Consider the following 25,892-nt stretch of genomic DNA (forward strand, 5'->3'; position numbering starts at 1 on the left):
CCTTTTTCACATCAATTTTAAATTTAGTTGAAATATCAATTTTAAATTTAGTTGAAATTAGTCTGAAAGTTAAATGTTCATTTATATAATAAAAATTATGTTTATAAATTTTTTTATTAAAATTTTAAATTAGTATAGTCATGTTGATTAAATGCTAATAGATATCTATTTATAATAAAAATGAAAAAAATATATAATAGTTAATTAAATTGTAATTTTATTTTTAATTATTATTATTATGGTTGGTTTAATTTAGAGAGGATTTAAATTTTATGATTTACATAATATTTTATAAGATTACAATTATTAATTGAGTTTTTTCTACAAACTTTATAATAATGGTAATAACATAAGTTAAATCTATATACATTAAAAAAAAGGTAACAAGTTTTTTAACCATGGTGATTCACTCCCACTTTACCATGGAGATTCTTAACCTGTAATAGACTTTGTTACAATACTATGGGCCAATATCATAAGCCCAAAAAATCATAACTCATTTCATATAGCCTTTTTTTAATTAATCAATTTAATTAAAAGAGCAGAAATGGCATAACTACTTTTGAGATAAATCCCAAGTTAGGATCTATGACTACTAATAAGAATATTCAATAGATATTAAATAGCTGCCATCCACCTAATAATTATTGGTAATTAAATTAAAATTCTAGAAGCCTATTTAGAATTAAACATGCCTATTACTGTTAAAAAATTGCAATTTTGGTATATAATTACTTTATGCATTTTAATCTGGTGGAGATGTGTAATTTCTTCACTATTCAATATGAATTTGACAAATGACATCTAAGAATAATATTGATATTATAATCCAATATGAAGAAGATGTACAATTCATTATATGTTGAATTGAAACATGGTATTTTAAAATAAATATATTCAAAAAATATTTTAGTGTTAGTCATAAATGAAATATTTCGATATCCATATTAAATACAGTAAATATTCCATTGATAGGTGCTTTTTAATTCAAGACACAAGCTAAATAGTAAAAGGTTTTCTAATGCAAGGCATGAGGAGATTTTGTAATTCATGTTTAATATGAGATTGACATGTAACATAATTAAAATATTTTCATGGCCATGTTGACTTAAATATTTCAATGTCAATTATATATTATAGAAAGAAAATGTAAATAACAAATTTCTTATGGTTAATACATTTTATTAATGTGTTCTTCAAAATGAAGGAGATTTATTTCTTCCATCCTTAGTATTTAGTTGAGAGATGGTGTGTGTGTGTGTTTGTAACAACATATATCTATGTTAATCTTAAATCTATAAGTCCTAAGAAGGATCAATCTCTATAGATGCAAACCTTTTTTCAAGTTTTGCACTCTAAAATAGATTTGCACCTAAGAGATCTAATCCCTCTTGACACTTATACATATTGGGTTAACATGGATCTATATTGGTGTTAAATAATTTTAAATTAAATAACATGAGTTTTCGGTTGAAATCACATAGGAGAAATTTTTCCCGAACCATCTAGTGTGGTTCATCGTCAAGACAAGATGAAGATGTTATCATGGCAATAGCTTAAATAAGGATCGATAGTAGAGCTACTATAATGACTATAATTAATGACTAGTTTACTAATAATACTATTTAATTAATAAAATTAATAATATGAACAAATAATACTAATTAAAACAAGAGCAAACAAAGTCAAACAACAAAGAAGGCATGAAGTCAAAAAAGATTTTTAATTATCAACCAAAATAAACGACTAACTAAGAAAATATTATTTATTTAAATAATACCAATAAATACTAGTAACCAACTTTAATAATTAAGATTAGGAACTATATTAAATTTAAAACACACACACACACACACATATATATAAACCAAGTCAAACAATGACCAAGGAGCTAAGTCGAAATTAGCCAAAAGATTCAATATCCTAGAAGGCAAGGCCCACTAAATAACTAAAAATAAATAAAAATTAGAAATAAATAATTAACAATAAACTAAACAAAAATCACAAAAAAATAAATTCAACCAAAGATAATCAATGTAAGAGAGACTAAATAATTGAGGTCATACAATCAAATTAAAGACTAACCAAAATATATAAATATATAATTAGTCTAAGAACAAGAAAAAACAAAAGCCTACAAAATACAAGAAGAAACTAAAAAACTTTAAAAATAATTAGGAGGACAGGACACGGACCCAACTTCTGCTAATATTCCAACCATCGTCTCTATTCAAATTGGTGGGCCTTTTTTCAATTTCTAAGGCCTCCCTGAATTTTCGATGATGGAAATGACTTGTGTCTCCTCAATGCAAATGTGATGTTTGGTTTTATCTGCATGTTCAGCCAAAGCAAAGGAGCGGGTCCTACCATGCCTGATGTCTGTGACATGCTCATGTATCCTTTGATTAATTGAGTGACCTGTCTCACCTATGTAGGGGGTCCCACAAGAGCAAGGGATAACATAAACACCTTTCATATTTTTAGGATCCATTGGGTCCTTGGCAGATGGTATTCAGAGTTCTAAAGGTAGAAGGAACATTATGCTTCCTTAGGATCCTCGCAATTTTGTCAGTGGTCCCTTGGATAAAAGGGAGATGAACACTAGAAAAATTATCCTTAGGTTCAATCCTAGCCTTAGGACCTTTTTTGGCTTTGAGGAAAGCCTTAGTACACTGGTGTCTACTGTACCCATTATTCAAGAAAACATTCAGGAGGTGCGCTTTCTCATCATTAAGATGGTTGCCATCAGAAACTCTTAAAGCTCTAGTCACTAAAGTGTTGAGAACACCAAGCTTTTGAGCCGGGAAATGATGAGAATTAGCATGAAGATATTGCTTCGTGTGAGTTTTCTTCCTAAAGACTTGATGAGAAAAAGAGCCATCACCATTCCTTGAAAGGAGGACGTCAAGGAAGGGCAAACTACCATTTCTTTCAAATTCCATGGTGAACTTTATGGAACCAGACTGATTATTAAGATGAAGGAAAAACAGGTCCAATTCTTCTTTACCATGGGACCAGATGACACAAGTGTCATCTACAAACCTCTTCCACATCTTAGGCAGAAGACGAGAAGAGGCTAAGGCCTTTGATTCAAAATCCTATATGAATAGATTATCCACCACAGGGGATAGAGGGGAACCCATGGTGACACCACAAGTTTTCTCATATAATTCCCCACCAAAGAGAAGAACATAGAGGTGAGATAGATGTCAACTAAACTAGCTGTATCAGGATCAGTGATACGCTTAATGAATTCAATGGCCTCATTGATGGGGATGTTAGTGTAAAGGGAGACCACATCAAAACTCACAAGCTTGTCATCTGGATCAAGAGTAATCCCCTTTAACTCATTGATAAACGATGCAAAGTCCTTGACAAAGGAATTTGAACGACCCGCAAAGGAATGTTAAGTTAATTTATATTTTTGAATTATAATTAGAAATAGAAAAGATTTTATTTTTACCATAGGCCACTAATTGTGATAACAAAAAACAATTATTTAAAAAAATACAAATCAACTTTAAAATAGAATAAATATCTTTAAAGTTTTGAAATAAAATTTGAAATTTGAAATATTGTTTATCTTACCGATAATAATAATAATATTAATGAAAAATGAAATTATACCATTTTTGTTTGTTTGTCAAGTTATCTGTGATCCTCCAGACTTGACCTGTGGCTTGAGAAACCGAGACCCTGAGGCATCTAATGTGTCAAAGTCACCTAGGGATCACACCCGGCTTGGGCCATACCAACCCTAAGCTAACTGGATTTTTTAGCATGTCTCCTCCCCCTAGCACATGCACAACCACCCCCGTAAGGTTTGATCTTGGGTCGCCTTACTAACGAGACCCATCCTCAATAGGTTTTGCTAGTGAGACTATGCCTAATGAAAAACAAAATTATATTTTATTCATAATTGATTGAGCCAATAATAATAATATTAACTAATAAAAAATGACTCTATTCATAGTTGATTACACTCGAAAGGTGATATACATCTCACTCCATAACATTTAATTAAATGATAAAAAATAAATGATACAAGTTTAAAATAGATATACTTAATTACATCACATTATATGTTTTTTTTTGTAAGTGTAGGTAGTTCCTTTCTTTTCTATTTATGATAAACAAGGAGACCAGATACATCGTTTTGGTGGCGTCAACCTACCCCGAAGGGAAACCAGGTCTGTTGGCCACCTTAATTTGCTATAAGCATTCCAAAAACAAAATTTCATGAGTCTTTCCATACTGGCTATATGCACAATACACCTAAAACTACCTATTAAGCTACTAACATGCATAAGACTGTGAAAATAAAAAGATCAGAAACCACATAAGAGACTCAAGAGGATCATTCCTTTCTGGTGCCTGCATTCTGGTCCATTTCCATGGGAGTGTCCATTTGTTCCTCCTGACTTGGGTTAATACTGACCATCTTGGACAGCAGCTGAGACATCTCTTCCAGTTTGTTGTTCTGTCTAATCATTATGACCTGGAAGTTTTTCATTTCTTTCTGCAAATTCGGCATACCATTTGCGATTTTTGCCATTTCTTTCGCTACCTGTTCTAGTGCTTTTTCCAGGAGGCGTTTAAGAACCCAGTAGATATGAAGAGACTACCTATACAAAGTCAGTCTTCCCCGCGTATTTCCTGGGTCTCGAATCATTTCAGCCCATTCTTCCGTCTCGGATTCCGACTGCTCCTCCAACACACTAGTTTCCATGTCTTGGATGATTCGGCAGATGTCTTCACTCGTGCCTTCCCGGTATGCTCTTGCCGCTTCCTGAACTGCAGTCAGTGTAGACCTTCTCCCTCTACTCTGGTTGCTTGGGATTTCTGTTGGCCGGCTGCCCTGGTTCCCTTGCCTTGGTCGTCCTCTGCCTCCACGTCCTCTGCCGCGACTCGGGCGCGCCATCCTGATTTCTATCCTTTCCTGTTGACAATTATCAATCACCGGAATCAGATTTTCAAGTTTCCTATCATCCTCTCCCACTACAGTTTTCCTTTTGGGTATTCCTCTCTTTCTATTGCAGTCACCACCATGTTTTTGGGTTTGACACTGATGACCATTATCAAGATACAAGAGATGTATAAGACCCTCTGTCAGGCATATCAAATGGTGGGCTGAGGCCATAATTTTCAAATCCCCTCTTTCCGGCTTCCCCTCTGCTTCTGTGGTGGATTGCTTACCATAGTTTCCCAAGTTTCTTCCCGGACTGTGCTCCCAGCTACAGTTTCCCCGTTCACCAAGAATCCCCCTCCAATTCTGACTCAATTGCCCCTCATAATGCATTGCAGAGGGGAGGGCGAACTCACTCCAGCCCTTTTCTTCTACAGGGACTTCACATGAATTAAACTTATCCATTCTACCTACTGTAACAGAGAAAAGGGATATAGGGGTCTCAGGTTTCACATACCCGAAATCGCTAACCTCCCTGATGGCTCCTCCTGACTGCGTTGCGCTCTGCTTCTCCTTCGTCTCGCTTAGAGTACCCCTTCCTTTACACTCCGCCACCTTCATATAATGTCTCTTCACCACCCTTCTCCCTCTTCCATTACCACCGCCACTTCTTCTAATCACCTGTCGTCCACCTCCCCCACTCCAATTTCTTGGGCTCTGCGTTGACCTGCTACTCATTGCCTTGGCTGGAAGGGCGGCTTCAACCCTGTGGTTACGTCCAGCTGTCCTTCCGTGATCATTATTACTCCTGCCACCCTCACCTATCTCATTACACATCTCGATCGGGAACCATCTATCCCTATTGCCTTTGTGTCGTGTCTTCATGATTGTCCTAGTTGAGAATCGTTCTTAGTTGTTCTAATTCTAAGTCTTTTGACTGCATAGTCCATATACTATCCATTTTCCTTCCCTGTTCCTGGCATCCCCAGTTCGCAAGAAAATCTGCTGCTCTGTTAGCCTCTCTTCTAACATGCTTAATTATCATATATTCAAATCTTTTTAGGATGATTTCCAGTTCTTGGATTAAACTGAAGGTTCTACAGCTCTGCGTAACTTTGTCCCATGAGGTCCCATTATTAAGTTTTTTGATTACTTGTATGACCATTTGGGAATCCCCTTCTACTTCCAGGTTATTATATCCGTTTCTGATTGCTATCTTTAATCCTTGATGCACTGCCATCAATTCAGCCTCATTGTTACTCATAATGCCTCCATTGTATGAGTAGATCCATTTTGTTCTTCCTTGATCATCCCTAAAAAGACCTCCGATCCCTGCTGGGCCTGGATTTCCTTTAGAGGCTCCGTCGAAGTTTAACTTTATGAATCCAACCGTGGGGTTGGAGAAATGCATGGTGCCATTATATCATGTCCTGGGTTCTTTCCACATCTGTGGAGCCACCATCCCTTGATGCAGGTTTAGCTTCTTTAAAATTTTCTCTTCTTCCGGCATCGTTTCCCAATTTTCTCCCTTCCAAGTATCTGCAAGAATTGTCTCACGGATATGACTCAAGGTTTTTCCCCAGACTTGATCTTTTGTCATCTCTTTGTTTTGGAAAGTTCTTCTGTTTCTTTCTTTCCAGATCATCCACATATTCATCCCTACTGCTAGGCTCCAAGCTCGCCTAACCACCGGGCTCGTAAATTGTCCACCTCCCCAAATTTTAATAGTGTTTTTAATGTTTTGTTGATCTCTGTGGGTTTTTCCAAAGAGCTTCCTGACCTCTTCCCACTGTTGCTAAGCTTCCTTACACGAGTTAAGGAGGTGTTCTTGCATTTCCTGTTCTTGTTTGCAGAGAATGCATTTGGGGGGGGCGTGTATGCCTCTCTTTTGGAGTTGATCCCAGGTCAGGATACAACCTTTGCTAACCAACCATATGAAGTGTGCAACCTTTTGCCACCAATTGCTATTCCATATTTGTTTCCAATTAACTGTCGTATCCTCTGGTTCTCTAGGGGTTATAAGATGGTAAGCTTCTTTAATTGAAAAGTTGCCTTTTATAGTGTGTCCCCATCTCGGAATGTCCAGTCCAGATCTTATAGGTATTCTCCTTGTCTGCATTTCCTTTTGATATAACTCTTTTTGTTCTTCAGCAATTTGATCCAACCATTCTTCCAGATTCTTCTAGATTCTCCATACTTCATCTTGGCTCTCCATCTTCCAGAAGTCCTTTACAAAATTCATTCCCTTCTCCTTTGCTTTTTGGCCAATATCTGTTAGGGCTTGTAGTCCATTTAGTCTTTCTCTTTGCTGCTAGGCCTCCTCCCAAAACTTGGCTGACCTACCATCCCTAATTTCCCAAAAAGCATGCCTGGTTATTATTTTGTTGTTTAGACTGGCTAGGTTCCAGATTTTCGACCCTTTCGGTGTATCTCTTATTCTCAATATTTCCTCTGGTTTTGCATGCATATTATATTTTTTTGTCCATATTCTTTTCCATAGGTTGTTTCCTCCATTCAACCAGCACCACCACAACTTCACACCCATTGCATGATTCAAGATATAGGGATCTTTAAGGCCCAATCCTCCCTCCGTCTTACTTTTCACCAAATCCTTTCAAGATACTAAAGACCATTTTCTTTGGTCCTTCTGACCTCCCCATATAGATTTTTTGAAGATCTCTGTCATCTTTGCACACACTCCTTTTGGGGCAGCCATTGCTAATAGTTGATATATTGGGATTGATTGAAGGATTGCCTTAACTAAAACAGCTCTTCCCGCAAAATTCAGAGTTCTGAAAGACCAATTAGCTAGTTTTCTAACAATTTTCTCTATTGTATGTTGCCAATTTGACATCCTCAGGGGATTCAGGGCTAACAAAGTTCCGAGATATCTTGTTGGGAGTTCTCCTGAACGAAATCCCAGAGTTCTTGTTAAAAATATTTTGATGTTTCCAGCAGTGTTAAAAAAATAAGTGCAGGACTTGTCATTGTTAATTTGTGTGCCAGAAGCTGTCATGAAAAGGTCTAAAATTTCTTTGATTCTACGGGCCTCTCTGAGGGACACATTACAGAACAACATAATGTCATCTACAAATTGCTAGTGGGTGATGGGAAGGTTGTTACCCCATATTTGAGTTCCATTAAGCTTTCTTTCTCTTACCTCTTTTTTGATGTATCTTCCTAAGCCTTCTACATCTATGATGAACAGGAAAGGAGACAACGGATCCCCCTGTCGGAGTCCTCTAGATGCTTTAAAAGGCTGGGAGGGGGTTCCATTCACAAGGATGGAGAAATTGGTTGAAGAGATCATGGCCGAAATCCATCTATTACAAAGGCCAAAAGCCCTTAGAACTTCTTTCAAATACTTCCAATTTAAACGGTCATATGCTTTTGAAAGGTCAAGTTTAATCATCATCCCTACTTCCTTTTTAACTTTTAATGAGTGCACTACTTCTTGGGAGACCACAAGTCCATCCAGGATTTGTCGACCTTCAACGAAGCCTGTTTGTTCCGGGGAAATAATGCTAGATAAGATAGGCTTGAGTCTTTTAGCCAGTAGGGTAGCTATTATCTTATATATCACATTACAGAGGGCAATAGGTCTAAAGCCCTTGGGGACTTCAGACCTAGTTTCCTTCGGAATTAGAGATAAGAGAGTTGAGTTTAGGCTTGTACTTACCTTCTGGTTCCTTCTTGATTCTTCCACCACGTCCAATATGTCTTGGCCCAAGAAGTCCCATCCTGCTTGATAGAATTCCATCGTGAATCCGTCAGGGCCTGGGGCTTTATTCTTTTTCATCCCTTTCACTATCTCCTCTACTTCTTCCAAGGTAGCTGCCCTCATCAGGGCTAGGTTTTGTTCTCTAGTTATCCGACTCGGGATCTCTTTACATATTCTTTCAATAGCTTCTCCACGTACTACATTGGGTTCAGTGAGGAGGTCCTTGAAATGCTTCACCAAGACTTGTTCTATTTCCTCATGTTGTGTAACTCTTGTCCCTGTTTCATCTTTAATAGAGAAAATTCTATTTCTTTGCCTTCTTTGGATCATTGCTTGGTGAAAGAACTTTGTATTCCTTTCCCCTTCTCTTAACCAATTTACCCTGGATTTTTGCCTCCACAAGATTTCTTCTTGTTTTCGCCTCTCTTCCAATTGTCCTATCAGGATCCCTTCCTCTTTGGCCAAGTCATCACTTCTACCTGTGTTTATTATTTCTTGTTGTATTTGCTTCATCTTTTGGTCTAGAAGCTGCTGATCTTTGAGTATATGTCCAAATTCCTCCTTATTCCATTTCTTGATGTTACCTTTCAGTTCTTTTAGTTTCAACTGGAATGTCTGCATTCTGTTTCTTCCTTTCTGACTACTTTGTTTCCACCATTCTTCTACTTTCTTCATAAAAATTTTATCCCTGAGCCAGAAGGCTTCGAACCTAAAGGGCTTTCTCTTAGGGCTAGCTTTAATGTCCAGTTCCGCTTTAATCGGCCAATGATCTGATCCCATTCCAGGAAGAATCACAGCTTCAATGAAAATATCCCAATTTATGATTTGTTCTGACATTAGGAAGAGATCTAGTCTGGAGGCGATCTAGTGTCTGCCTCCCCTCCTGTTATTCCATGTATGTATTCCGTTTGTTGTCTGTATGTCTACAAGCCTTTGTTCTGCTATCCAATCTCCAAAGGCTTCCATGTCTGCCTCTGTTCTTCTGAGCCCACCCTTTTTTTCGTTTAATGATTTTATCATATTGAAATCCCCTCCCACTATCCAAGGTGAAGCTGGATACAGAGATCGCATGATTGCCAAGTTGTGAAGGAAAACCCTACGTTCACTCTGTATATGGGGACCATATACATTAGATAGGAGGATCCATTCTTGAGAGCCTAAAATTCTGAATCTACCTGAGAGGATGCGTGGTATGCTGGTCCAGTCTTCAAATTGGACTTCCTCTGGGTTCCAGAGGATTGCTACTCCTCCAGCACTGCCTGTCGCATCTTGACCAATGACCTCATAATGCGGCCTGAGATTGTTCATTATTTCTTTTAGTTTGCTTTCTCGTACTTTTGTTTCTTGGATTAGCATTATATTTGGTTTATCTCTTTTGAGCCTCTCCTTCAGATATCTTTGTTTTCCCTTACTATTTAGCCCTCTGATATTCCAGCTTGTAATAATCATTTCAATAGTTTGAGGGGCTGTTGGAAAACCTCTGACAATGGTACAACTTTTCCTGAGTTCACCAACATATCTCCTACCATTTGGATGGTCTCACTCATAGGTCTCCTTCCTCTTTTCCTTCCGCCCTTCCCTGTGATTCCTGTTTCAGTGTTCTGATCTCCTTGTGATCCAAGTTGCTCTGGTTGCTTTGCTATCCATCTCCCTCGCTTTTCTTTGTATCTTTGGAACATATCTTTGTAGAGTTGTTTCTGGTCTTCTGGTATGAACCGTTCATCTAGGTGCTTCCATTCCTGTAGAAGTTTTCTCATGACCTGTTCCTCCTCTCCTTCTTGTTCCTGCTGAGGATCTATTTCCATTTGGATCTGTTCTTGCTCCCTATCTCCCTTCTCTCCCTCTTTTTCCAATTCTATATTATTCAGTTCCTTCTTTTCTTTTTTGTTTTCTTTCTGGATTTCTCCTATTTCTTCTTCCTCTTCTTCACCTTCCGCTTCCATTTCTAAATCTCGTAGGACCTCAAACTGATTCTGGCTTTTCTGATTGCCTTCTGGATGAGAGGGATTTAGTTTGGTTTTTCCTTTTTGGGGTCTCCTTCTTCTCTGTACTTCTGTAAACCCTCCCCTGTTTCCTTCGTTCGTCTTCCTCTCCTGCTCTGTAATTCTCTTTTCATCCACCTGATTTATAGGAGTGTTGACTTCATTCATCGGGCATTGTTTAAACAAATGGCCATACTCATGGCACCGTCTGCACCTGAACGAGATGTGTTCGTAATCAACTGGCTGTTGCCAAACTTCATCATGATATTCTATTTCAATATGATCTGGAAGTGGTTCTGTGATATTCATATAGACACAGATCTTGGCGTATGATGTGTATCTACCTCTCTTGGTGGTTTCTTCTACCTTCACAAAGGTCCCAACTAAGTTCCCAATTCCTTCTAAAATCTACGTATCCCAAAATTCAATCGGGAGCCCAAAAAGTCTGACCCACACTGGTGCTGCTAACATTTTTTCTATTTCCGGATTGTAACACTCTTCCCATTGCCTCATGAATAGTCCTGCATTATTGAAGAAGTATGGACCCTCTTCAAATATTCTCTCCTTATCCTCCAGATTTGCAAATATTACTGTGAAAAGGCCATTTGCCCCTAATTTAAGATCTATTTTTTTTCAGAGGAAAAAAAGCTGGATAAATTTATATTGAGAGCATATAATAGTTCGGAATACATATGAGATAAAAGAAACTCGAAAAAGTTTCAGATAGACGTGCGCCTGGGGGAAAAAGTCCCCGAGAATTGATGGACTGAATGTCTATAGGAAGACGAGCACGATGAGCCAAAGATCATCATAGGGTGGCGCAAATCTGCAGCCAACCGAAAGCATGAAGAGAAACCAAGAAGATCAGATAGCCTGCAAGAGAAATGGATGCAGGGACTGTGAGCAAAAAAGCAAAAAGACGCCCGATTTTGACATTATGTGCTGCTGTATAAAGAAGCATAAAACTGGAAAATTATTCTGGAGGCAGAGAGCCGACGATCAAGGGGATGATGGAATCCAAAGGCAGGGAGCATTCCTGGAAGATGCAGCGGCATCTCCATTTCCAGATGTGCCAAACGGAGAGGATGAATAAGCCACGCAAGGTGGGGCTCTGCGAGGACCACCAGAAGAAAGCATCCGCCACAGAGGGAAACATGCTAAGAGGAAAGCCATATAGAGAGGATAGCTCGGACCAGATTGCAACAGAGGCAGCGCAGTGAAGGAACATGTGGATGTTCGATTCAATATCGGCACGGCAGAGAGGGCATCTACCAGGCCCGTGCCATCCCTTGTGCTGGAGAACATCCCAAGACAGGTTCCTGTTGTAGAAGAGAAGCCAGGAGAAAAGGATAGATTTGAGAGGGCAGGGGGCTTTCCAAAACTTGATGGGGAAGAGGAGGGGGGGGGAAGGGATGGCAGATGAGAGAGCAGAATAGAGGCGGCGGACAGTGATGGGGTTGGTATCTGCCTTGCACTCATAAACGACGGTTTTACATATCTGGGATTCCACCTCAATGTAAAGAGCAACCGCCCCCAGGACTGGCAGTGGCTTATCGATCGGTTCTATCATAAAATCTCTAAATGGGAACTGCGATTGCTATCACTTGCCGGTAGGTTCATCCTCGTCCAAGCTGTTCTTTCGCAACTTGCTGTCTACTGGGGTCACCTATTCTTCCTCCCGGCTACGGTCATCAAGCGAATGCAATCCATCGCTGCCAACTTCCTCTGGGGCGGTCACTCCTATCATTCCAAAATACACCTTGCAAGAATGGATCTCATAACAATTTCGAAGAAGAAAGGCGGCTGGGGCCTCTTAAACATGCGGCTCTTTGGGAAGGCACTACTCTGTAAATCCTTACATAGGGGCATTTACGGGAGCAGCCCGTGGTCTGTTCTTATCAGGCAGAGGTACCTAAAAGGCAAGAACATGGAGTATTGGCTCAGACGATCTTCGCTAGGCATCATGCATGGTTCTCCTATATGGCGCTGCTTCAGGAAGCTCCAACCGTTCTTCCTGAAGAATCTCAAATGGTCTTTTTTCACAGGCTCATCCATTCTTATCGGTTTTGACCCCACCTTATACAACCTTGAACCTCTTATCCCCCCGGCTCTCCTAGCCTTCTTCCATTCTAGGGGCATTTTCACATGGTCCAACCTTATAGATTCATGGTCATCCTCGGAGCCTATCTGGAAATCTGAACAGCAACTCCACATCCCTCCTCCCCTCCGTCCACTATGGTCCTCCTCCACTCTTGCCTTCTCCCGCCGGGGAATCCTTCAGCTTGGCACTAAGGACGAACTAATTTAAGATCTATATGCCTTTTGGGTTTCCACTTCTGTTGTATCCATTTCGTCAAATCTTTCTCAGATGGCCATATTCCTACAAACTTACAAATAAGTGCATGGTCTTTCATATATCCTTGTACTCCTTTAATTTATTATTAGGAACTATGAACCTCGGTTTTTTGGTTGCCCTCGATAGACATCTGTTCCCTATCCTCGCTTGCCATATTGCTCCCATCATCGGCGCTTCCCTGCCGCGATTCCCCGGCCCGCCATTTGCTCCGATTTGACTTGATTCCCCTGCTGCGATTTCTTTGTAGGAGGGAATCTCTCCCCTCCCCCCGCTTGCTTCAGTCATTCCTTTCAGTCTATTCTGATCTCAGTGGCTTCTTCATTACATCACATTATATGTTATATGTGTGTTATATATCAGATATATTAACCTAAATCAATCTTAATCTTGTATTTATCAAATGTAGAGAAATAGTAAATCTTTGAGATGCAAAATTAGTTTAGAGTATAAAATTTGATAAAAAAATTACACTTAAAATTTTGATTTTTGCATCCAATTAATATTAATTTTAATTAATTATAAATAAAACATCTAAATAAATAATTTTAATTTTACTTCATTCTAATTAAAGAGCTATGTAACATTTTTTCATCCGATTAATATTAATTTCAATTAATTATAAATAAAATGTCTAAATAAATCATTTTCATTTTATTTCATTCTGATTAAATAAATATATAAATTTTTTCTAATATAATTATTTAAAATATTTAATGGTAATGATGATCATCATATTGACAATGAAGATCATTTTTTCTAAATAAAATTCATTTCTCTTCATTATAAAATCAACGTTGAGTCTATTTTTTTATTATTTTGGTTTCTAATTTGACACTTCATCTTGTTCGCATTTAACATGCGGAGTGAGTGATACAGTATGGCTTATAACATGTGGAGTCGGTATGACACTATTCCTAACTATGCTTACTAGTCTTTGCCACAGCGTAATTCTAACAATTTTTTTCATGGGAATACGAACCACGCATATTAGTCTTTGCCAAAACAGAGTTCTATCAATTTTTATTCTTATGGTGTATAATGGAGAGCTTATTTAGTGAATTTTTATTCTTATGGTGTATAATGGAGAGCTTATTTAGTGATAATGGTTTAAAGCTTGTTTTATATCTAAATAATAATAATAATAATAATAATAATATTTAAATAATATTATTTTTATATATATATATATATATAAGTATAATTTTATTTTTTTTCCGAAGGTGGCAAAACCTATCAAACTCAGGTGTCAAACCAACAGTGAGGACAGCCATCTCTGGCTGCTATCCGCGAATGTCGGTTTGACTCATCACTGTTATCAAGGAAAACCACGCCACCTGTAATAACCCGCTGGTGGTCCGTAAGGGAGCAGGCTTTCACTCCTGCCAGATGCCTCTGGGTCTTGGGCCGTTAACTTGTTTCCTTACGTCCGAGGAAGACGAGCTCTTAGCCAAGCAGAAGCAGTTTTACGGCATACTCCAGGCCAATAAAAGTATAATTTTATATGTGAAAGAATAAAAAATATATAATACAAAATATTTAAATATTTTATTTTCTCTCCCCATACATAAATACATTAAAATGTATAAATATATTAATCTTTTAATAGCACCTTACTTTTTGATACCAATAAAAGCATGCATATTATTATAAGATGGACGAGCGTTATGAAGGAGTAAAAGGTATAAATATATTAATCTTTTAATAGCACCTTACTTTTTGATACCAATAAAAGCATGCATATTATTATAAGATGGACGAGCGTTATGAAGGAGTAAAAGGCAACTGGAGATATATATGTTTTTATTTACATGCAATAATAATTAAAAAATTATAATATTTAAAATATATATATAAAGGGATAAGTAGATAGTTAAGTTTTTAAATTGTTAATTTTTACGTAAGACTAGTTATACATGTAAAATGAGTTAAAATGTGTATTTACAATTTTGAGATATGGGTAGATGCTATTGTGTAATAGGTTGGTGGTGGATTATAGTGGGAGGTGGATATAGGGTTGCGCTTTTAGGATGACCAACACCATGATGACCAAGTTTAATGGTTCCAACTCAATTAGATGGGTTACTTATATGGAGCACTATTTTTCTCTCCTAGGTATTCATAATAACTTGTTGAAACTCTGGGTAGGTGTATTATACTTAGATCAAGATATTTCATGATGTTGTCAATGAAATAAGAAGGCCAATGGAGGCTACATTACCTTGAGCTAGTTTATGAATTCCTTTCATGCTTGATTTGAAGTAAATACTAAGTTATGTGGTGATTAAACATGTTGTGCCAAATGGGCATAGTTGAAGACTTCATTACTTCTTTTGAGCGATTAAGAGTTTGCCTAAATGGCATAATTGATATTTTTTTCAAAGAATATTTTATCAATGGTTTAAAGGAAGAGAATAAAGCACTCACATGGCTCATATCTTTACTTGGTTGGAGGCCTCTTACCCAACTAGAGCAGTAAATGAGATAGTAAATACCTAAGCCAAAAGAGCCCCTTTCGTTCTCCACCCACATCCCCCTCTCATTAGAGAATTTTTTAGGTCCAAAATGGGCCTCCTAAGGAATATTATAAAATAATAGTGGAAATAATAAAATAAGATTAGATTACATCATCAAATTTTAGACGAAAAAAAGAACAAACTACTTTTTCAACTCGTATTTTCAACTTATCTCCCTATGGTTTTACTCAAATTTCAAGCGGGAGTACTCATTGGATGTGAAATTTAATTCCTCATCAAAGGAGTACCCGTGTTGCATACTTTTGATGGACCTTGCTACATGAAAAATGAGGAATACATGAAAAATCATGATTGCAATCACGTTTTTCATGTTTCGTGTAGCGGGGTCCATTGAAAGTGTGCAACATGGGTACTCCTTGGATGAGGAATTAAATTATGTACCCAACGAGTGCTCCCGCTCTAAATTTGAGTAAAACTTAGGGAGATAAATTGATAATACAGGTTGAAAACATAGTTTTTTTTTTTACTCCAAAAATGGTGAATCATCCCCCATGGTTGACATCATCATGTTAAATCTTATTGGTTCTTATAAAGTTTATTTTGGTTGTAAATTTTTGTTTTGTGGCTTATTTTAGACTAAAATTTTCTTTAATGTATTCCTATAATCACTCGACTTATTTTTCATCCCTTAAGATTTCAAAGGTTTCCTTTGATAGAAATAACTATTTGTTCTCACCTTAACCTATGTTATTATTGTGATGAAATGTTTTTCAAAAGGAATAAATGTGTGGAACAAAAATTAAGGCCATAGATATGATGCCATTCAATATGTGCAAAGAAATTCTAAAGAAAGAGAATGCACTTCCTCTTTCTAAAGAAACTACCTTGGAACCTTCTTATGAGGAACTTAAAATTTCCCTCTGTGTTTGATTAGGAATTGTAATTCATTAGAACTTTAAGTTGATTGGTAATTAGATCAATAATAAAATAATGATTGTTTAAATCAACAATAGCAACACCCACAAATTTATTCATGTTTGAATCACAAAAATAACCCATTGTTACGTCCATGTCATGCACAATCTCAAATCATGATAACTAATGGAAATATGATTAAATTGAGAGGAAGCAAAAGTGCATAATACACTTCCTACACTAATCTACGAGACAAGGATGTAAAGAAATTAAGTAAGCATAATCCTTGCAAACAAATAAACAACAAACTATTAGCAACATGATATTCCCAAGGAAAAGTCTTCCATGACAATACCCCCATACTCTAAAGAGCACTCAATCTATTAGCAACTAAGTGGTTACACTACAGTACATGTGCTCTCAACAAGAGTGTTTAATAGTAGCATAATTTGGAGATATTTTAATAGCATAACAATAAGACAAAGCTCACACACTATGTTTTCCTCCAACCTTGGCCCTAAAAATATAGCCATAATAAAACCATAAAACATTTGTGATTTTCTAGTTCTACATGCTAGACACCACTAACAAGTTATTACCTAATATTACCCTACATTTATTCCCTACCATTACTCAGCAATTCTTCCTACCACTGCTTTGCATTTATTTTGTACCATAGCATTTCATTTACTCCCTTCTCGACTACCACATCTACACTTATTCCGTGTTCCACTATGTCACTACAGTTATTCTATGCTCCATTATACCATTGCAAGATGTATGACACAACTATCCCAATAGTCTCCCACTTTTCATATACCTTGAAAGCATACAAGGTAGGATGCATCAATATATGAGCTTGGTAGGGCCCATAAGGCCCATAGACTTGCAACACCACTTGAATTGATAATTTCTCTATAACATCCGGCTTCCTCCCAGTATGTAATTATAAGTATGACTTAGTATCATTGTAAATTGTGACATAGACACTTTGGTGATTTTCAAATTACTATGGACCAATTTTTAAATTATGTAAATATATTTTGTTAATTAATGAAAAATCACCAACTAACTTACTAAAGGGTGGAGCATTGGTACTAGCCATGATAACACAAGCAAGAATCCTTGAGAGGGTTTGGAAATCACCTCCCTATTAAGAAAACAACCATAGCAAAAAAACCATATTTCCAAAATGCCAAATTTAAAATTTGAAATTATTTCCCTCCTCCTCACTTCCAAAAAATAAATGATTGAGAACCTAAGTTTTCTAGTATAGTGTATATTATGATGTTATATATATATATATATATATAGATACCATTTGCGCCGAAATCGTTCTGAACTTCGGGTTCAAATTTCAGAGCTTGCCTCGCAATATTTGCAAAGATATGATCTGAGGAAGTTAGGGTTTTTGCAGACTCCCAAATTACATTCCAAATAGGTGATCTGGGGAAAATCATAATAACTTTTGTTGTGAGCATCATATTGAAGTTTCGTAAGGAGTTTCAAAAAGAGGACGGCTTTTAGTTTTTTATGTATCAGTTTCAGGTACTAAGGTCAAAACAGTGACACGTGGCACGTCATACAAGTTTGATCTACTAAACTCGTTTATAATCAGGTCACCATGGGAGATTTGGCATAACTCTTCCTTGGAGAATCCAATCTTGATCAGACTTGTGGGGTTAATAGGACTCAAAGGGCTACCGTAGGACTAGATTTCAGATATTTGAGATCTGTTGTTACATAGATACAATAGATTCAATATAGAGCTCTTACAAAGTGAAAAAAAGTGTGTAGTTTGTTTTTTAAATTTTGCATAAGATTGGTTTGAAAAATTAGTTTGAAGGAATTCAAAGGGAACAATGAAGAATTATTAGCATTAATTAATGCCCCGAAGAAAGAAAATGGAAACACCTAGTAAGCAACCTGAAATCTCTAGCATGACTTGTGAAGAAGAGGAAGAAATGCAACATGATATATCAAAATTACAAGACCAAGTACAACAAAGTTCACTCTCACTAAAGGTAAATGAAGACAAGATGAATGGCGTGGAAGCTAATATGAATGGCATGCAAGTTAAGATGGATGGCGTCGAAGCTAATATGGATGGCGCGTAAGCTAAGGTGAATGGCATGGATGATAAGATGGAAGAATTGAAGATAAATTTGAATAAGTTACTACAAGAAATGGTCACTAATGGTGAAAGGGTAGTAAAGGAAACTCATGATGAGAACAAAAGAAATGTTAGTCATGATTTCATAGACTCTAATGTTGGATTAGAGTCTAATTTTGGCTATTTATGAGCTGGTTTCCTAACAGAGAGACTGTTATTCTAAACTCTTGGTATGTTCATAGGCATCACACCTAAAATCTAGCATATTCTCACAAGATGAAAAACATCACAAGGGAGCTAGACAAGCTTGAGTCTCCATACAAAATTTGATGATATGATGAAAAATGTTCATCACTTTTCCCATTTTTCTAAAAAAAAAATCTCTAAGGTGTCAGTCTAGGCATCATATGATTATGCACATATGACCTATGGTGGCATACCTGGAAGCTAAAACTAATCATCTGTAGTTCCCTTTAAACTCATGGAAATGCTCATGAAAACTGACACATATTTGCTAAATATTTTTGACACCATGAACTTGTTGGATGTTCAATGGTCCCAAGTGTTATTGCTAGACTTTGGAGGACCCTAACTATTGTAATAATTTCTCCTATCCATAATGGCATTACCCTAAATGTCAAAACTAGCACATGACCATTTCATTGACTAAACATATATGATCTCATTATATTTCTCATGGATATTTGAGAAATTAAGTTCCTTAGTAGTGTGGTGATTGGAGTGTTAATAAAAGAGTAGATATAACTCAACCCACAAGAGCAATATTGTTTTAAAGTTCTAAACTCGCCAATAATAAGGCCAATTCCATGTGACATGGAAAGCCTAGTTTTCTGCAATACAAAGAGTGTTTAGAATTTGTGTCTCATGGAAATTCTCTATGTTTTCAATAAGGGAAGGGTCCACGTCCATATTTTGAAATATTAAAATCCTCATGTGAGAGAAGTCATCTTCTAGTGTGACAGGGGATTATATATTTCCAAATAAAGTTAATCTGTGTGTGACACACAACAATATATCCCTAATAAATGATCTATTGGTTGATACAAGAGAAGAGTACACTTGGGAATAGGGAAACACATAATCTACATTGAAGGCTTAATATTGTTGGTTTCACGTGTCATGTGATTTACATTGTTGGCTAGAACCTTTGGATCCACATGATACTTGGCCTAGATTGTGGATGTCAAAGGGTGGTGCCCTAGTGCAAAAGAAAACTAAGTTCTATTTTTCAAAATAGAAGTTGTACTAAGTGAAGATGATCTACATGGATATTGGTGGCCACCCACCTCTTCCACTGATTCAATGTTTCTTTATCGTCTTGGTAGTTTTGTTATGTTTTTTCAGATCCCCAACTTATGTCACGATCAATTTGAGGCCCTAACTGATGTTTTTTGGTAATTCAGGGGGCCAAGGGTTTCCATGGCATGCCTTGGCCGCAGCCAAAAGACATCATCCTTGGATAATTTTTTCTAATGAGATATTGTGCACCCCAAATGGACATTATATGCAAAGTTGCACCATTGGGAAGTTAATGTACCAACTAACCACCTCGAGGCCTACAAACCTTTTGGTGCTTAATATTCCAGTGTTAGGGTTTTAGACCTCTATGGTTCTTTATTTATGTTTTAATACCATTATTTTTGTCTCTCGTAATAGCTTTTTGAGAATCTGTGTATTCATCATCTCTCTCCATTTAGAGATAACTACCACCATTCTAGTCAGTTTGTGTTCTATAATATTTTATTATTTTATGCATCAATAGATGTTGGATTTTCACTATATTACTATGCACTCTACTATTTTTCTTTGTGTATGTGTTTCATTTCTTTCTTACCTCTCATTTTGTCCCTTGTAAAATTTTTATTAATGGTATAAGAGAAATATGCTCATTGTTTCTCAATGCATATCCTCGACGAGGTTAGGGTACAAAGAATTGAGTATCAAACTATTTTCATTTGGGAACAATCAATCTCACCAATGCAAGTATCCTCCCATGGTGGAGGAAAAAAGAGATGATGGAGCAAGAGATCCTATAAGTTTGTTGCTCGTGGAAGCACTAGAGTGATAGGGTAATGGTATGATGAATAATTTCGCACAGATTCTTTAATGATTACTAATAATGGCTGAGGCAGCTTTAAAAAGTAGCGATTTTTGAGGTGCGACATCCTTCAAGGCACATGTGTCCTTTGATATCCCGTTATTTGAAGTCCAAATCGATGCATATTCTTTGGAGAAATGCTTAAATCTATTAGAGGGTTATTATTCCATCCAATTTTTTTCAAAAAATGAGAATATCACATTTCCATTCCTAAAATCCCTTCCTCGTGTCAAAGTGACTTGTAAAATGTTGTGGATATTCCACTGGATAGTTCATCACAATAGATTTGACAAAACTATATTTAAAAACCTGAAATCTACAACATTAGGGTTTTATTTCTCTTTAGATGTCTAAATCTATAGATTATTGTTGATTGTGTATGCATGCAAATTAAAATTATGTAGAAAATAGAGAACAATGAAATAAAAATTCACAAACCACGATTTGACACAAGATATAACCTCCGAAACCCTTTTGGGAGAGAACCCATCTCGAAGGTGAGACCACTCTGCACTCTTTCTCTGAATAGAAAATTGTTGTGAGTACAAAGAAGTAAGATTGGTGGCATGTGGGATACTACAGTGCACAAATCCTCTCTATTTTCTCTCTCCCTATCCCTCTCATATATTTTTCTTGTCTATGGAACAAATGCACTTGAAAATAATGGAACCCCTTTTCCTCCTAGTGGTCTAGTTAAAACACAACCCAGTAGCCCACTAGTGGTTAGCTTTGACTACCTAAACTCTAAAAAAAAGTTATAATATGGAATATTATAGAATATTATTCATAATAATCATGTGGTTAGCCCATTTTCCATTCATAATGAGGGCTGTCATGGCATCCTCTCAAATTATGTTGGTGAAAACAGGAAGTTCAACTTCTAAGTGGCATAACTTTTGCATACGAACTCTGATTAATGAAATTCTTGCGTCATTGGAAATGTATCTATGTGTAGAATATGAAAATAAGGTTTCATAAAAAAAGATACCCCTAAAAAACATCATTTGATTCCCTAAAATGCTCCTGCAAGTTTTCAACCCCCAATTTGCCAAACTGGGTCTTACCAGTAAAAATGGCCCGATGAGCTTATTCCTACACTTTTTCCACTTTGAAATCATGAATATGGATGAGAAACAATATAGTTACCCAATCTAGATCACAAATATTGGTGGGAATGTTATTAGGAGAGATATATGGAAGATGAGTCTGTGACATTCAATGTAGGACACACTTGGGTTGATTTTGTTGATGCCCTCAAAGAGGAATTCTACCATGTAGGGAACTCTAATGACCAATACACAAAATGGAAAACTTTGTAACAGGAGAGACTAGATGATGCCAGAGTACACCAATATTTTCCATACCATGCACTCAAGGCTAGGTATTAGATACTTTGAGCAACACCTAGTTTTGAAGTACCTTAGTGGATTACATAAATATATCCAAATGGAGATGGACTTCTTGGACATATCCTCTCTAGGAGCCACTTATTGATATAATGTCAAAATTGAGAAAGTATTGAAGCTGAGGAATAAGAAACAGTTGTGGTTTGCAAATTAGTCACAATATATGCCTAGAAAAGGTGGCCCTAACTCATAGAAAAAGGGACAAAGCAAGGAGAACCAAACTCAATACAAGCAGTCAAAGTTGTAGGGAAATAAATGTAATGGGAAGTCGAAGAATGGCACAAAAATTTTTGTGAGTTCCAAAAAATTTCTTTCCACGACAATGATGAATGTACTAAAAAAAACAATGTTGGTTAAGCTTAAAGAAAAAGAAGCAGACTATGGCTCAAATTTAGATACAAAACATGATAAAGGAAAGACTATCATTGATGTAAAACCCAATGCTACCATAATGGCCACAAAGGTCCAACCAGAAGAGTCAGAGGAGCCTGAGGAGGGGAATGCCTATTTCATTCACAAATGTAGGTGAAGGGGACCCCACTACATTTCATTGTGAATAGTGGGATCTAGAAGAACCTAATCTCAGTTGATGTCATCAAGAGATTAAAGTTGTTGATAATGTCACACCCCCAACCATTCAACATTGGTTGGTTTATCCATGGATGAGACATACATGTTAGCCAATAATGCCACTATCCTATGACATCAAGCCCTTCAAAGATGAGGTACTATGTGATGCTGCCCCACTTAAAGTTTTTGATGTTCTTTTAGGAAAACCTTATATGTGGAAACATCATGATGTTTATGACTCCCATTCATACATTGTTACTATTACTCTACGGGATTATCTCTACACCAAAGATAATTCTTTGGGAGAAGTCTCGGGAATATTGAGAGAGCTAGAGATATTTTGGGATTAGTTAGGTCTCTTGAGAGAAGTGTGGATCTAAAGTATCTAGGTTAGGTGAGAAAATAATGGATCTAAAACTAAATTAGTTCAAAATCCCATTTGTATAATTAGGTAATCAATTTCATGAAATAATTAATAGTATTAGTGTCAGTCAATTCATCCTATCACTAGTGATCAAATATGCTCTTAAAAGGTTTGTTAGGGTCTTGAGGTCAAATTTTATCATTTCATTAGGTTTCAAAATAAAATTTGGTCATTGGTTGTTGTGTCTAGGTCACTGCTGCTCCCTTCACTTACTCATGGTCTTCATCACTCATCATGGTCATTGTCTTCTTCAAGGTGTCATATCTTCATTTAAATATCTTGGGTCATGAAATGGTTAAATTTCTCATTTTAGTTCATGGTCTAGGGTTTCAATACATGTGTCATCATGATACCATATGTCAAAACAAAAAAATGTCCATCATTTGATTCAGTGGGTAAAGGGAGTTAGCCACTCAAGTTTATAAAAATAAAGGTAAAGGTAATGTTTTATTTCAAATAAGACAATGCTACAGTACACTACCTCGTCTCATCATTTCTCATAGGGACATTTTTTGTTTAAAATATGTTTCTGACCACAAGTGAAAGGTTTTTGTCAATTATAGTCCAAGGAACAAAAACCTCCTTCAGTTTATGCACAAGTGTTACGATTTGAGAGAAATGCCCAAACTACACTCGCTACAAGAGAGTTGTTGCACTTCTGGATAGTTTGACTTCAAGACATTTTTTCAGGAATTTGGAGCAAGTTTTGACAGTGCTTAAGGACTCTATTGTATATCAAACATCATAATATTTCCAACAATACCACTTTCATCCCAAAAATCCTCTAGGAAGGAAGTCAAAAGTTCTCCACAAGTTGGCGCTGCGCTTTTGTTAGAAGCATGCTGTGTTTTTGGAGTGACCTTGGGAAAAATCATTTTTCTTAGCCTTGGAGAGGCAATTTTACATGCATAAATACTATATGGACAACTAGACATCCTAAGATTTCCAATGGTACCTTCAAATAGTGATTTTAATGAGTGGAAGGCATCCAAAAGTTCTATGCAAGTTGGCGCTGTGCTTTCGTCAAAGACACCCTGCGTTTTTGGAGTGACCTTGGGAAAATCAATTTTTCTCCCCATTGGAGTGTCCAAATTACATTATTGATGTGTCAATATTGTAAAAGACTCCAAGAGATTTCATAAAAGCTATCAAGTTTGCAATTTGGAGGAGTTTAAGGCCTCCAAAAGTGGGTTGGAAGACAGGTGATGCACAAAGAGAGCCTACGCTGTGTTTCTAGAGGTGGCGTTGCGCACAGAGACACTGTGCTACATTTTGGCATTGTGCATCGGTGAATTGTGCTATACATGGGACAAAGTCTCCCAAAAATTATCAAAAATCACTCAAAGCAAAACTTCAATCCTGCATTCTAGTTTCTTCATCCTCTAAGCCTCATAAAAAGGTTTCAAAATGGAAGGAGATTCTTCATCATCAGAGAAGAGAAAACATCATAAAGGGGGGAGGATTCCGAGGTACGAGCCCACAAACTGCAGTGAGATCAATTCTTCACCATTCATAAGACAATGCTTTGAAGATGTCAACTACTTAGGGTTTTTTCAAAGAGTGGGAGAAGTAGGTTTTCATGAGCAATTCACTGATTTGATTGCCACCAATCTGAAAGGAGAAAAATCCACCATTGCAGGGATTGATTTCACATTATCAGTTGCTGCCATCTCTCTTTCCATAGGGATACCAAATCATGGGGAGTATTGGTTCAAAGCAATGAGCCTAGACCTTGAGAAATACAAATTCTTCTTGAAATCACCCTACAAAGAGGCTCATTCACACATCATCCCATTCAGATACTTGTTGGAAAAGTATGCACCAGTGCTGAAGGTTGTGATGAAGTTTTTCAGTTGTGAGGGGATGTTTTCCAAATTGTATCAATACTACATTAGGCTACTCATGCACTTCACAGCTGTGAAACCTCTTAACTTGTGTAACTACTTGTGTATAAGTGTCATCAAAATTTCTGAAAAGGTGCAAATGAAAAACAAAGAGCATTACCCTAGCCTTTTCCATCACAGTTTGATAAAGGTTGTAGTCCTCCATCAGTTGGCAGAAAAGAACATAGCATGGGATACCTTTATTGAAGTAGCCTTGCAAAGGCATGAGACTACTTCACCAAGCCATCACTAAGACACATCAGCACAACCTATGGAGGTAGGGTTATCAAACAAATTAGAGGAGGTTCCCAAGACACCTAGACCTGAGGTAACTAAAACATACCAGAGAGGAAAAAGACTTGTGTTTACTTCTCAAGTTGAGAAAAGGGCCAAGCCTTCTACATCAACACAACAGGGATCACATTTGCAGGATGAGGAGCTAATTGAGCATGATTTTGACCTAGTTGACTTGGAGGCAGCAGATGAGAATTCAAACTTGCAACAAGCTATCAAGGAGAAGGATTCCCAGATCATGGAGCTCCTAGAAAATTTGGCAAGGGCCAGATTTATCATTTCTTTCCTTGAGCAAGAAAACAATCAACTCAAGGTCAAACAGCTAATGATGGAAAAAGAGCAATCTAGGGTGATGAGGCAAGAGGTCAAAGGTAAAGCAGTGCTAGATCATGATGAGCATGATGAACAAGAAAATAAGGTTGGAAGGAAGAGGCCTAGGACTATGGGTCTCAAAAGAGCATTGTAGAAGGAAAGAGACCAAAACCTACCAGATGAGGATTTGGATATTGAAGACAGAATTGCTATGGAAATCAATGAAGACAGGGAATATTGGCTAGGAAAAGTCAATGGCCATCTAGAGAAGCTTCTTTACAAAGCTAATAGGGATAACCAGATGTTGAGGCACATGGCCCACCACTACCAAACCAGAAACAAGATTTGTAACATCAAGGTCAAACAAATGCAAAACAAGCTGAAGGAAACCCTAAAAGGAAAATATGAGAAGGAAAA

Source organism: Pinus tabuliformis, chromosome Q (assembly GCF_031772625.1).
Source record: "Pinus tabuliformis cultivar Carrire ecotype Pingquan chromosome Q, CPIR1, whole genome shotgun sequence".
Taxonomy (NCBI): Eukaryota; Viridiplantae; Streptophyta; class Pinopsida; order Pinales; family Pinaceae; genus Pinus; species Pinus tabuliformis.